This window comes from Coregonus lavaretus, assembly GCF_964263955.1.
Source record: "Coregonus lavaretus genome assembly, chromosome: 30".
Lineage (NCBI taxonomy): Eukaryota > Metazoa > Chordata > Actinopteri > Salmoniformes > Salmonidae > Coregonus > Coregonus lavaretus.
This window is the reverse complement of record NC_140017.1, coordinates 32,706,681-32,722,010: the sequence shown is the minus strand read 5'-3', so window position 1 is coordinate 32,722,010 and position 15,330 is coordinate 32,706,681. Positions and strand designations below refer to the sequence as shown.

The window sequence follows — 15,330 nt, the reverse complement described above, 5'->3', positions numbered from 1 at the left end:
TACTCTGGACCTAGTTTTGTCCCATGGAATAAATGTTGTAGATCTTAATGTTTTTCCACAAAATCCTGGACTATCGGACCATCATTTTATTACGTTTGCAATCGCAACAAATAATCTGCTCAGACCCCAACCAAGGAGCATCAAAAGTCGTGCTATAAATTCTCAGACAACACAAAAATTCATTGATGCCCTTCCAGACTCCTTCTGCCTACCCAAGGACGTCAGAGGACAAAAATCAGTTAACCACTTAACTGAGGAACTCAATTTAATCTTGCGCAATACCCTAGATGCAGTTGCACCCCTAAAAACGAAAAACATTTGTCATAAGAAACTAGCTCCCTGGTATACAGAAAATACCCGAGCTTTGAAGCAAGCTTCCAGGAAATTGGAACGGAAATGGCGCCACACCAAACTGGAAGTCTTCCGACTAGCTTGGAAAGACAGTACCGTGCAGTACCGAAGAGCCCTCACTGCTGCTCGATCATCCTACTTTTCCAACTTAATCGAGGAAAATAAGAACAATCCAAAATTTCTTTTTGATACTGTTGCAAAGCTAACTAAAAAGCAGCATTCCCCAAGAGAGGATGGCTTTCACTTCAGCAGTGATAAATTCATGAACTTCTTTGAGGAAAAGATCATGACCATTAGAAAGCAAATTACGGACTCCTCTTTGAATCTGCGTATTCCTCCAGGGCTTAGCTGTCCTGGATCTGCACAGCTCTGCGAGGGCCTGGGATCGGGAGAGACACTTAAGTGTTTTAGTACTATATCTCTTGACACAATGATGAAAATAATCATGGCCTCTAAACCTTCAAGCTGCATACTGGATCCTATTCCTACTAAACTGCTGAAGGAGCTGCTTCCTGTGCTTGGCCCTCCTATGTTGAACATAATAAACAGCTCTCTATCCACCGGATGTGTACCAAACTCACTAAAAGTGGCAGTGATAAAGCCTCTCTTGAAAAAGCCAAACCTTGACCCGGAAAATATAAAAAACTATCGGCCTATATCGAATCTTCCATTCCTCTCAAAAATTTTAGAAAAAGCTGTTGCGCAGCAACTCACTGCCTTTCTGAAGACAAACAATGTATACGAAATGCTTCAGTCTGGTTTTAGACCCCATCATAGCACTGAGACTGCACTTGTGAAGGTGGTAAATGACCTTTTAATGGCGTCAGACCGAGGCTCTGCATCTGTCCTCGTGCTACTAGACCTTAGTGCTGCCTTTGACACCATCGATCACCACATTCTTTTGGAGAGACTGGAAACCCAAATTGGTCTACACGGACAAGTTCTGGCCTGGTTTAGATCCTACCTGTCGGAAAGATATCAGTTTGTCTCTGTGAATGGTCTGTCCTCCGACAAATCAACTGTACATTTCGGTGTTCCTCAAGGTTCCGTTTTAGGACCACTATTGTTTTCACTATATATTTTACCTCTTGGGGATGTTATTCGAAAACATAATGTTAACTTTCACTGCTATGCGGATGACACACAGCTGTACATTTCAATGAAGCATGGTGAAGCCCCAAAATTGCCCTCGCTAGAAGCCTGTGTTTCAGACATAAGGAAGTGGATGGCTGAAAACTTTTTACTTTTAAACTCGGACAAAACAGAGATGCTTGTTCTAGGTCCCAAGAAACAAAGAGATCTTCTGTTAAATGTGACAATTCATCTTGATGGTTGTAAAGTCGTCTCAAATAAAACTGTGAAGGACCTAGGCGTTACTCTTGACCCTGATCTCTCTTTTGACGAACATATCAAGACTGTTTCAAGGACAGCTTTTTTCCATCTACGTAACATTGCAAAAATCAGAAATTTTCTGTCCAAAAATGATGCAGAAAAATTAATCCATGCATTTGTTACTTCTAGGTTAGACTACTGCAATGCTCTATTTTCCGGCTACCCGGATAAAGCACTAAATAAACTTCAGTTAGTGCTAAATACGGCTGCTAGAATCCTGACTAGAACCAAGAAATTTGATCATATTACTCCAGTGCTAGCTTCCCTACACTGGCTTCCTGTTAAGGCAAGGGCTGATTTCAAGGTTTTACTGTTAACCTATAAAGCGTTACATGGGCTTGCTCCTACCTATCTTTCCGAGTTGGTCCTGCCGTACATACCAATACGTACGCTACGGTCACAAGACGCAGGCCTCCTAATTGTCCCTAGAATTTCTAAGCAAACAGCGGGAGGCAGGGCTTTCTCCTATAGATCTCCATTTTTATGGAACAGTCTGCCTACCCATGTGAGAGACGCAGACTCGGTCTCAACCTTTAAGTCTTTACTGAAGACTTATCTCTTCAGTAGGTCATATGATTGAGTGTAGTCTGGCCCAGGAGTGTGAAGGTGAACGGAAAGGCTGGAGCAACGAACAGCCCTTGCTGTCTCTGCCAGGCCGGTTCCCCTCTCCACTGGGGTTCTCTGCCTCTAACCCTGTTGCAGGGGCTGAGTCACTGGCTTGCTGGTGCTCTTTCATGCCGTCCCTGGGAGGGGTGCGTCACTTGAGTGGGTTGAGTTACTGACGTGATCTTCCTGTCTGGGTTGGCGCCCCCCCCCTGGTTTGTGCTGTGGTGGAGACCTCTGTGGGCTATACTCGGCCTTGTCTCAGGATTGTAAGTTGGTGGTTGGGGATATCCCTCTAGTGGTGCGGGGGCTGTGCTTTGGCGGAGTGGGTGGGGTTATATCCTTCCTGTTTGGCCCTGTCCGGGGGTTTCTTCGGATGGGGCCACAGTGTCTCCGGACCGCTCCTGTCTCAGCCTCCAGAATTTATGCTGCAGTAGTTTATGTGTCGGGGGGCTGGGGTTAGTTGGTTATACCTGGAGTACTTCTCCTGTCTTATCCAGTGTCCTGTGTGAATTTAAGTATGCTCTCTCTAATTCTCTCGTTCTCTCTTTCTCTCTGAGAACCTGAGCCCTAGGACCATACGTCAGGACTACCGGGCATGATGACACCTTGCTGTCCCCAGTCCGCCTGGCCTTGCTGCTATTCCAGTTTCAACTGTTCTGCCTGCGGCTACGAAACCCCTACCTGTCCCAGACCTGCTGTTTTCAACTCTTAATGATCGGCTATGAAAAGCCAACTGAGAGACCTGAGCCCTAGGACCATACGTCGGGACTACCGGCCGTGGTGACTCCTTGCTGTCCCCAGTCCGCCTGGCCTTGCTGCTATTCCAGTTTAAACTGTTCTGCCTGCGGTTATGGAACCCCTACCTGTCCCAGACCTGCTGTTTTCAACTCTTAATGATCGGCTATGAAAAGCCAACTGAGATTTATTCCTGATTATTATTTGACCATGCTTGTCACTTATGAACATTTTTGAACATCTTGGCATGGTTCTGTTATAATCTCCACCCGGCACAGCCAGAAGAGGACTGGCCACCCCTCATAGCCTGGTTCCTCTCTAGGTTTCTTCCTAGGTTTTCGCCTTTCTAGGGAGTTTTTCCTAGCCACCGTGCTTCTACACCTGCATTACTAGCTGTTTGGGGTTTTAGGCTGGGTTTCTGTACAGCACTTCGAGATATTAGCTGATGTAAGAAGGGCTATATAAAATAAAATTGATTGATTGATTGATTGACAATGGTGAAGACGCTAACGGTGACTAATAACAGGTAGCCACTATTTTCAGCTTACGGTTCTTGATGAAAGAAATAATAGAATCCTTTCCACGTTGGGTGAGGCGGGTTGCAGGAAAGTATATTTAGTTAAAGAATGATTTGCGACCAAGCTTTAACTTCCTGACTGTCTTGAGATTTTGCTTCAAAATATCCACATAATTTTCCTTCCTCATGATGCCATCTGTTTTGTGAAGTGCACCAGTCCCTCCTGCAGCAAGCACCCCCACAGCATGATGCTGCCACCCCCGTGTTTCACGGTTGGGATGGTGTTCAATGCCAGGGTTGTGGGTTCGATTCCCACGGGGGACTAGTATGAAAACGTATGCACTCACTACTGTAAGTCGCTCTGGATAAGAGCGTCTGCTAAATGACTAAAATGTAAAAAATGAAATCTGTCTAAACAATTGTTGGAAAAATTACTTGTCATGCACAAAGTAGATGTCCTAACCGTCTTGCCAAAACTATAGTTTGTAAACAAGAAATGTGTGTAGTGGTTGAGAAACAAGTTTTAATGACTCCAACATAAGTGTGTGTAAACTTCCGACTTCAACTGTACATATTACCTCGGATGAATCTTTTTTTGTTTGTTTTTAAGTCCTTTTTCTGCTCATTTGATGTTGAGCGTCCTTTGGATTATTCTCCACAGGAATCTGAGAACCACACCACTATCTCTTGGAGCACACTGGCATACCTGGAACTCTTTTGAACAAAACACAGTACCTTTTTTCAAGATAACTTTTAGTGTAGTGAAAAGGATGCTGCTGCTATTCAGCTGTGCTGTCTAACTGTTAAAAAGCCTCTGCTTAGACTATCTTCCTTTTACAGTCTATAGATATCACATCCTGGGCCTGCTCCCACAGCTTTCACAAGGTTTTATTTAGCGCCTTGGCTACCAAATGGCCTTCTCTACAATCCTCATTTTTCTTAATTGCTGCTGACCCCTGGAGATGGAGAGAGAGTGAGCGGGGAGATTGTGAGGGAGAGGGGTGAAGGTAGCTGTAATGAGAAAGGTGTGATGTATTAATCAGGCCTGACATCTCTCATCCCCTCTAGTCTCATCAAGTGGCAGAGAGCCCCCAGTTCCGCCCGGAAACATCTGGAGACTCAGCAGGTGGATAGAAACTCCCAATTTTAAAAGGCTTCCACCCAGTGACTCCGGAGGCTGCAGCACTTTACATAGCAGATGGATGTAGTCTTGGCTGGGTAGTCTAGTCTAGTGTTTCACCAGGTGGTTGAGAATTGAAGTTACTGCTGGTTTAGAGGTTTGGTGGTATTTTGGACTTGTTAAGTGTGTGTTTGGGTCTAGTTTGCTGGAAGGTGGAAGGAGCAGGGGCACTGTGAGGATAGGTTTGTTGTCTGGAGAAAGGTGTGTGTGGAGGCTGGTAATCATTCTGTACACGAGTCCTTGTAGTCACATTGTGATTAGAGGCCGTGTTTGCCTGAGGCTGAGAAATGTACTACGTCGACGCAGCCCACGGAGTCATTTCATCAATTCCGCCCGGCCTAATGGCCAATTTAGCCAGGAAACGACAGTCGGTGCGGCACTACATACCTGGTTAATGTTTGAAGAGGAGTCACCTGAAAATGTGATGAACATTAAGATTGCAACGCCTCATGAATACGGTTTCACTCTCTCCATACCTCAGTCCTCTCTCGCTCTCCTTTCTCTCTGACTACCTTCCCTCTGGTTGGACCTAGGTTCATTGGTATTGAGCTATTCCCACTTGGTACAGATTGTCTCCCTGTGTAATGTCACCTGCTTGCCTCATGTGGACCTGCCTTCAGCAGACATTGGCTATGTAATGGTTAGAGCCTTCAGTCCTGTGATCTGGTCTGGGGGAGTGTCCAGTGCTTAAGCCCATTAAAGTAACCAAGTGTACTGCACATCCAGGTTACTAAAGTTCCTTACCCTCAAGTTTACTAGGTCACTGTTTTGACTCTGAATTGCCCTACACTCAAGTTTAGTACCTTACATTTTAGTGTCCTTATCTTGCACCTCCCAAGGCGCCTGCCTTATCCTCACGTCACTGTCTAGGCCTGTGTCCTGTCTTATTCTACCTGCTGTCTCATTGGCTCCTCTCCTCAATCCACTTTTAAGAGAGGTGAGGAAACAAGGACTAAGGTAGCAAGGATTTGACCGCTAGTAACCTTTTCAGACACTGTCTACATGTATTGTCCTTATTCTACCTGCTGTCTCATTGGGCCCCTTCTGTTTCTCCTCAGGAAGTAGGCAGGGCCACTGTCAAGCGATTGACCTGTGACCTTAGGACTTGATGTGGTGGTTCGCTGCGGACGCCATCTCTCCGATGGATTAACAGGTGAGCTCACCCACAGCCAGCAGAACACTCATCTACTAAAAATTTGCTCCTTACAGTTGATGGACCCAATTCCACTCCTTTATTGGTCATTGACTGCATTCCAGACCCATTCAAAGTGTAAAATGGGCACTAAACAGGAGTGGACTTTGATTATGCATGATATAAAAACACTACACCTTCCTGACACAACAAAAGCAGCAGAGATGAGCCGCTGTCGTTTTACTAATAAAAGATCCTGAACATGTCATGATGCCAATTGGCTCAGAGTGCTTTTGATTGCTCATTCCTGTTGATGGATCCACCAATGAGTTATTTGAAAGTTTGTTTCTGTGACCCAGGGGCCAGGGTGGGGAACCTGATCAGACCAGTTTGGGCTTATCTACCTGCTGGCCCAGGTAACCATAGCCTTCATCCTGAGTACCTATTAATATTTGAACAGGGCCCAGCCCAATCAGCTGAAATGCTCTATGGACCTGGAGAGAATGCCTTGGGTTTTAACCTACTGTATGATACTAGGACCACAATGACAATACAGTGAGCGCTAGCCTACGTCGCTAACCCACATCACCCCATTGTTGATTGCATTCTAGAGCATTATTTGACCATGTACCCCAAGCCCTTTATAAATTGTATAGGAGGTTCTCGTCTCATACACTAGTTCTACCCATGTGTAGCATCAACCTGCCACAGTCAGTTCCCAGGCGCTACTCAAACCTGTTTTTCTGGGCTTTGTTGTTGCCTGTACGGTGCTGTTGTGTGATGTGATGACAAGTATCAATATCTGTAATCTATCCATTAATTTCCCAACTGTCCACTGATGGGAGGGATTTGTGGCTCTGGCAAGGCAGGCAGCTGTACTGTCGCGCAGGGATTTTATGAGTTTACAAAGGAAGAGTATGAGAGAAGGAATTGTGAAAGAGAGTCATCAATGTCCTGACCTGCTGACCTTTCACCTTGACTGACCTCCATTAATAGCGCCTGGCTGTGTGGGTGTGTGTAGATTAAGCCTCTAGAATACACCTTGTGCTTCCAGTTAAACGACTCCTGCAAAGTCTGACAGGACTTGGAACAAGCGGCTTTATGTCTGTACTGGGGCCAGGTCTCAAATACTTCACTATCTGGATCCAAGTAGTAGCAATGCACCTACTGACCCCCAGAGCAGTGCTAGGGTATGATGCCAGTCTGATTTAGCTCTTCTGTAATCCAGCTCTATAGTGTACTGGCCATTCTGCTCTTGGCTGGGTGCATATCTGGAGCAGCTGGATTACAGAAGATGCAGTGGGTTAGGGGGTGATATTGTGCTCTTCAGTCTCTTTTGTATATGAGACTGGAAGTAATTTGGACAAATGGCCTCTCATTGACCAACCCGGGCTGGCAACCCCCTTTTGATCTTTGTTGTAAAGTGATTCATCTTCACGGTCTGTGTGGGTCTGTTTTGAAGAGGAGATAAAAGTAGCACTAGTCTTTCAAGATGGCTGTTTGTGATGAGGTGTTGTGAAGGAGATACTCTTTTATAGCTAGCATCCTGCAAGGTTTTGCTGTTTCAACTTTTTTGATGTAGTGTGTACACACACACACAGTCTGATTCATAATCTGTTTCTACCATTCCTCCTTCTCTTCCTCTGCAACACATGTTCTGTTGCTCTTTGACTGCTTTCTCTCATCTCCCCACCATGTCCCCTCTCCCCCACTCTGTCTTCCTATCCCCCACTCTGTCTTCCTATCCCCCACTCTGTCTTCCTATCCCCCACTCTGTCTTCCTATCCCCCACTCTGTCTTCCTCTCCCCCACTCTGTCTTCCTCTCCCCCACTCTGTCTTCCTATCCCCCACTCTGTCTTCCTATCCCCCACTCTGTCTTCCTATCCCCCACTCTGTCTTCCTATCCCCCACTCTGTCTTCCTATCCCCCACTCTGTCTTCCTATCCCCCACTCTGTCTTCCTATCCCCCACTCTGTCTTCCTATCCCCCACCATGTCCCCTATCCCCCACTCTGTCTTCCTATCCCCCACTCTGTCTTCCTATCCCCCACTCTGTCTTCCTATCCCCCACTCTGTCTTCCTATCCCCCACTCTGTCTTCCTATCCCCCACTCTGTCTTCCTATCCCCCACTCTGTCTTCCTATCCCCCACTCTGTCTTCCTATCCCCCACTCTGTCTTCCTATCCCCCACTCTGTCTTCCTATCCCCCACCATGTCCCCTCTCCCCCACTCTGTCTTCCTATCCCCCACTCTGTCTTCCTATCCCCCACTCTGCCTTCCTCTCCCCCACTCTGCCTTCCTCTCCCCCACTCTGCCTTCCTATCCCCCACTCTGTCTTCCTCTCCCCCACTCTGCCTTCCTCTCCCCCACTCTGCCTTCCTCTCCCCCACTCTGCCTTCCTATCCCCCACTCTGTCTTCCTATCCCCCACTCTGTCTTCCTCTCCCCCACTCTGCCTTCCTCTCCCCCACTCTGTCTTCCTCTCCCCCACTCTGTCTTCCTATCCCCCACTCTGCCTTCCTCTCCCCCACTCTGCCTTCCTCTCCCCCACTCTGCCTTCCTCTCCCCCACTCTGCCTTCCTCTCCCCCACTCTGCCTTCCTCGTCTTTAGCCATCTCTTTCTTCTCTCCTTACTCTCTCTGATCTCTCACATGAGTGCCTTTTCTACTCGCTTCCTGGTGGTGGAGTGAATGGAACCTCCTGTAGTAAAACTTCACTCAATCTCCCCATTTCTCTCCCTCTCGCTCTTCATTTCAGTGATTCATGCTCCCTTCTCTGTGTGGTGCTATGTGTTTTTGACAGAGTTTTGAGGCAAAGGTTGTAACTAGGTAGTTGACTGACGCATACATGGTTAACTGTGTGTATTTTGGCAACGTTGTGTGGTGAGGGTTGAAATTGACTGGAATGTAGACACACACAGTGCCAGTGGAGTTGAAAGGTTTTCCAGCCTGTGCTCTGTGCTGGCCTCGGGCCTCCTCTGCTCTGACGAAGGGAGATCTTTTGTCTCACGCAGAGTTCACACAGAGGTCACACGCAGCACTGCTGTCACTAAACAGGAGCCCACGTCAAAACAAAGCAATGGCGCAGAAACATCAGGTCAGTGTGTCCTAATGTGCTCTCTCATACGTAGAAGCTGCATTGGGCTTTTTATACAGTATGCATTCCAATGTATTATCGGGTGGTCGTAGAGTCGGTGTGTGGCGTGTTTGTGTGTTGTATATAGACTTGACTCTGGTCTATACAGCTTGTGTGATTAAGCCACTCCAGATTGAGGAAAGGGCATGGTGAGAGGAATGCCGCTCTAAAGTGTGTGTGTGTGTGTGGGAGCAGAGATGGTGGGAAGGCTTTGTGTCTCAGGGGAGAAACATGAGAGGGAAAGGGGGATGGATAGGCACTGAGAAGGGTAGAGAAGAGGCGGCAGGTTGCAAAGCTCAACAGTGAGAAGGTTAGACAGGAGAGGGTTGAAATGTTGACATGAACAGGTATGTCTTCATGCTCTCTCCATACTTGTAAGGTGACGTGTGTCTGTGTGAGAGGAGGAGTAACGTGATACAGCTCTCCCACCATCATTCTGCCCTCCCTCTCTCCTCTTTCTCCCTCAGTTTCCCTCTATTCAGTCTCTCCTACTGAAGTAACACTACAGCGCATTCTCTCTCTCTCTTTCCCTCACTCATGATGAGGCTGCCTCTGCAGCAACCAGCGAAGTACATTCCATCCAGGGTGGCGTTCAGCTCTGAGTTCTAGACGGTTGGGTCAGTGGCATGTCGACAGAACCTCCACTCAACAACAACAAGACTAGCTGTGATTCTCTACATCCAGGGTGGCGTTCAGCTCTGAGTTCTAGACGGTTGGGTCAGTGGCATGTCGACAGAACCTCCACTCAACAACAACAAGACTAGCTGTGATTCTCTACATCCTATTCAATTTTCTCTCAGCTGCTGTTGTTTCCGTCATCCTCAGGCCTCGTCTATTAGTCAGTGAGGGACTGTTTCTCTCGCTCTCTCTCTCGTTCTCTTTTGTTCTCTTTCCTGCTTTTTTTCCTGCTTTTTCTTTGTTCCCTTGCTCCACTTGAAGCACATATCGAGAGAGAGACTGGGTTGTTTTGTAATTGTTGGGAAATACTTTCTGTGGCCTCGTGCTTAGCCCCCTCCTCCCGCCTTCCAGCGGCTGTTTTCCTGTCGTAGCTGGGAACGGACTGAGGCAAGACTGTTTTCCTGTTGTGACGTCACTTACTGACATACTTCTTTTCTGTTCTATTTCTCTCTCTCTCGCCTTTTCTGTCTTTCTCTCTCGATCCACTGTGTTCTGGCCATAGTTGGACAAGGCTTTTAGGAAAAGTCTGAGATTCCCTCTCCTCCTCTAGTGTTTGCGTGCGCATTGCCTTGAGTCGTGAGAAAGCCAGATGCTGAGACCAGCTTGACTTTGGATATCGCTTCGCATGGTAAGAAGTCTCATTCTGTTTTTCTCCATGTTCCCTCTCTCGCTCTCTGTCTTGCTCTGTCTCTCTCTCGTGTGTGTGTGGTACAGTTGTATTCAAGCTACGTCGCGCTGGCGTGCTATAGGGACTCAGTATAGGGAATGTAAAATTAAGGGAGCTGTGTGGTACTCTAGCCATTCCACAGCTGTTTGGCTAACACAGAGAGAAGGCACTTCCTCTAAGTTTGGGTTGGGATGAGAGATGATTAGCTGGAGAGTAGGAGAGTGTGAGATGATGATTTTAACAGTAAGCAGTAAAGCATACTCCCTATCAGGATGTTGTGCTCAAAGTCTTAAAGTATTGGATTTCACCTTGGCTCTATCACTAACAGTATCCTATGGTTTGTTGTCATACTTGCACTGTGGCAGTGCACAATTATTCATTCTCGCGGTAAATCCCTCAGTGTTGTATTTAAGTTACGGTTAGAGCAAGTAATATTTGTGTTAGGTCGAGTGTGTACAGCTAGTGATGTGCTCACCCTATCACTAACACAGTTCATTCACACCTCTGTGTATGTGTTTGCTAGTCCTGGCTCAGATGGACTGGATCACTGAAATAGCTCAGACTCCGCCCACCTTTTAGTGTATCAATGGAGTTATCCTCAGAATCTCACACTAATAACAATGTAACCCCTCATCTTCCAATATGCCCACATATCATTGTGCTGTTTTCCCCTCTGCTCAATAGTCATATCTAAAGAGGTTGAGCTCCAGTAGAGTTGCATTGATCTCCCGGCCAGCCAATTGCCCGTGACACTGACAACAACACAATGTAATAGGAATCCATTTACACTGAGTTAGGACTGTGTGACGGACATCTTTCTTCCACAAAGCACATGAGATGTAGGGGAGGAACAAGGGAGGGAAGCACAACAATCTTGGCGATAAGGGACGTGGCTATGAGAGATGAGAGCTAAGGGGAGACAGGGAGGATAGGATGTAAAATTAACTTAAAATCAGAGAATCTGCCATTTTAATAGCTCTGCGTGTGCAAAACTACGTATCTGTTCATGTCCGTTTTGTCTGTGCCTGTGTCGGTTCAAAACTGCTGTCACTTGTTTGATATTGTCTGCTATAATGCGTCTTCAAGGCGCGTATGAGTCTGTCTGTGGCCTTGTATTGTCCGGCCAGTCTCTGTGTTTGATATGCTAACAACGACACTGCCAACGCCAGCCAGCTAGCAGTGGCCATCTATATGCCAGCTCCTCTCACCTATACTAACAGAGGAGAGGTCTACCAGAATAACTAGATGTTCCTATTCCTCTGCTTTTTCTACTCTGCTCTTCATCCCTTTCTCTACTCCTTTACTCTTCCCCCCTCCTGTCATCTCCCTCCTTTCCTCTCTCCTCTGTTCATCACTCCATATTTCCTCCCTTAAGGCACGGACACACCGGTAGTGTTTGCTGGCCGAGAGTACTTAGCACCTCTGAACAGAGTGCTAGATGTAATTTGCAAACCGATTCTACATGTAGAATTGCACAAATGTTGGCAGTCAGACACCCACTGGCGGGGTGATTCCTAAAACATTGCGCCAAGCGAATGGCGAACGAACGGCAGATAAACGGCAGATCAACATTCGTTCCAGTGTTTGAGCTCCCTTACACCCATCTCCTCTCTTACGGGCTCGCTCTCCCCCTTCTTTTTCTATTCCTCATCCCCCTTTCACTCTCTACAACCAATCTCCTCTCCACTCCTCCCTTCCTCATCACCTCTCCTCCACCCATCTCATCTTGTCCTCTCCACTCCTCCCTTCCTCATTGCCTCTCCTCCACCCATCTGCTCTCCTGTCATCTCTCTCTCGCTTGCTCTCTCTCCCACATTTCCTCTCCTCCACAGCTCAAACTATATTCAAGAGAATATAGAGGCCCTGATTAGTATAAACTCCAGATGGTTTGGTGTGTGTGCCTTCACACACTGGCCACAAGGGTCAAGAGTGCGCACACACACACACACACACACACACACACACAGAGAGATTGTACTTCTTCACACACGTGACTGCAGACATCTTGGTAATAAAGTTGAGATCAGGAGAGTAATGGTCATTCTTTCTATTCAATGCTGCTCCATTATGCACCATTGACCTCAATTTCTTTCCTCTCTTCTCTCTTTAGTTTGTCATCTAATTGTCTGCCCTGGTGTTTCCCCCCAGGGGTCATATCAAGGGTCATATTGATGACTAGTAGCTTCCCTAAGACGAGACGCAACACTCATTGCAAAAGACGGGCTAGCTCAGTCAGCAAGCAAGTGTCTGTGTCATGCACAGATGCACACAGACGCACACACCAGACAGATGCACACGCACCAGGCAGACGCACCAGGCAGACGCACCAGGCAGACGCACCAGGCAGACGCACCAGGCAGACGCACCAGGCAGACACAGACACACACACACACATACACCAGGCAGACACACACACACACACCAGGCAGACACACACACACACACCAGGCAGACACACAGACCAGGCAGACACACACACACACACACCAGGCAGACACACAGACCAGGCAGACACACAGACGCACACACACACACACACACACACCGGGCAGACACCAGCCAGACATAGACTGACAGGCAGACACACCAGACAGGATGCAGGCAGACAGACACACCAGACAGGATGCAGGCAGACAGACACACCAGACAGGATGCAGGCAGACAGACAGACTATCTGATGGAGTAGCACTGATCAGTAAGTCTCAGTGGGCCTCATTACATTATGCGTTGTGATAAATCACACCCTTCATTCCATTACAAATGGCACCATGAGTCATTTATAGACTTATAAATGAAAAAATGTGTTAATGAAAGATGTGTAGCTTTAATTTGTATAGAGCCAGCGCAGTGTAAATGTGGTCTGAAACACACAGGCACGTACGTCCTACTTCGCACAGACAGTAGTTTGTCAGTGTTTGTTATGTGGTTATTAAATCTGGAGCTGGCTAGCCTCCTCTGCCTCACCACCTCTCTCTTTCTCTCCCCCTCACCCCCCTGGTGTTGGGGTTCAGAGTGTGTCCCAGCAGCCGCTCTGCTCTCTCAGGGAGGTGCAAGGTGCCAGTTAAGTGTCCTCTCTATCTGTTCTCTGGAATTAGAGTAGGTCTCTTTCCTCAAACAGGGAGGGAGTGTTTTTGGAACAGGAAATTTGGAACAGCTGGGCCCAGGGCTGGGAAACATGGACGCACAGGGGTGTCAGTGGGTTTATGGGAAATAAAGTGGCAGGATGACTGTGCCAGAGATAGTCATGTAAAATCTGTCACGGTAACTGACTGTTTTGAAGTCTTTGTTGTGGAATGGTTTCTCCAATCTTTTTGGTCTTGTTTAGTCGCCAGTCCTAAAAGGGCCCTCATAAAATCTGAATCACCCAGAGGAATGTTAGCGTTCTGTCTAGGATATACTTCATTTTTAAGAACCCACACAGGCCTTTTCATTGTGTGTATGTGCATGTGAGTGACCCCACAATAGTCATGGGGTGTTTTGTTATACAATGTATGGTCCTCTGTTCATTATCTGGTGAGTGTGTGTGGTTGAGACTGAGCGACTACATTTCTGGGGTGGTGCAGTCTCCCATAGTTTGAAAGTTCATGTCTGGTTTGACACACACACGCAGAGTGTATCTGTAGCGTTGGGGCCCTTGGAGTGTTTATTTTTTATTTATTTCACCTTTATTTAACCAGGTAAGCCAGTTGAGAACAAGTTCTCATTTACAACTGCGACCTGGCCAAGATAAAGCAAAGCAGTGCGATTAAAAACAACACAGTTACATATGGGGTAAAAACATAAAGTCAAAAATACAACAGAAAATATATATACAGTGTGTGCAAATGTAGCAAGTTATGGAGGTAAGGCAATAAATAGGCTATAGTGCAAAATAATTACAATAGTATTAACACTGGAATGCTAGATGTGCAAGAGATTATGTGCAAATAGAGATACTGGGGTGCAAAAGAGCAAAATAAATAACAATATAGGGATGAGGTAGTTGGGTGGGCTAATTTCAGATGGGCTGTGTACAGGTGCAGTGATCGGTAAGGTGCTCTGACAACTGATGCTTAAAGTTATTGAGGGAGATAAGAGTCTCCAGCTTCAGAGATTTTTGCAATTCGTTCCAGTCATTGGCAGCAGAGAACTGGAAGGAATGGCGGCCAAAGGAGGTGTTGGCTTTGGGAATGACCAGTGAGATATACCTGCTGGAGCGCAGACTACGGGTGGGTGCTGCTATGGTGACCAATGAGCTAAGATAAGGCGGGGATTTGCCTAGCAGTGATTTATAGATGGCCTGGAGCCAGTGGGTTTGACGATGAACATGTAGTGAGGACCAGCCAACAAGAGCGTACAGGTCACAGTGGTGGGTAGCGTATGGGGCTTTGGAGACAAAACGGATGGCACTGTGATAGACTACATCCAATTTGCTGAGTAGAGTGTTGGAGGCTATTTTGTAAATGACATCACCGAAGTCAAGGATCGGTAGGATAGTCAGTTTTACGAGGGCATGTTTGGCAGCATGAGTGATGGAGGCTTTGTTGCGAAATAGGAAGCCGATTCTAGATTTAACTTTGGATTGGAGATTCTTTATGTGAGTCTGGAAGGAGAGTTTACAGTCTAACCAGACACCTAGGTATTTGTAGTTGTCCACATACTCTAGGTCAGACCCGTCAAGAGTGGTGATTCTAGTCGGGTGGGCGGGTGCCAGCAGCGTTCGATTGAAAAGCATGCATTTAGTTTTACTAGTGTTTAAGAGCAGTTGGAGGCTACTGAAGGAGTGTTGTATGGCATTGAAGCTCGTTTGGAGGTTTGTTAACACAGTGTCCAATGAAGGGCCAGATGTATACAAAATGGTGTCGTCTGCGTAGAGGTGGATCTGAGAGTCACCAGCAGCAAGAGCGACATCATTGATATACACAGAGAAAAGTGTCGGCCCAAGAATTGAACCCTGTG

The 15,330-nt window shown here is 46.9% G+C and overlaps 1 protein-coding gene across 3 annotated transcripts in view; it reads left to right on the top strand.

Annotated features, from left to right (window-relative positions):
* The window catches only part of LOC311106130 (SPRY domain-containing SOCS box protein 4-like), a 66,087-nt gene that overhangs the window by 34,813 nt on the left and 15,944 nt on the right, over positions 1-15,330 (top strand). For 2 of the 3 annotated variants that reach the window (XR_014610296.1, XM_084148450.1), the window contains exon 2: positions 5,840-5,934. The gene's annotated coding sequence lies outside the window, so the exon portion shown is untranslated. Of the gene's footprint in view, positions 1-5,839; positions 5,935-10,199; positions 10,354-15,330 lie in introns of those variants that run through there. The other variant, XM_084148451.1, reaches the window with a different exon arrangement.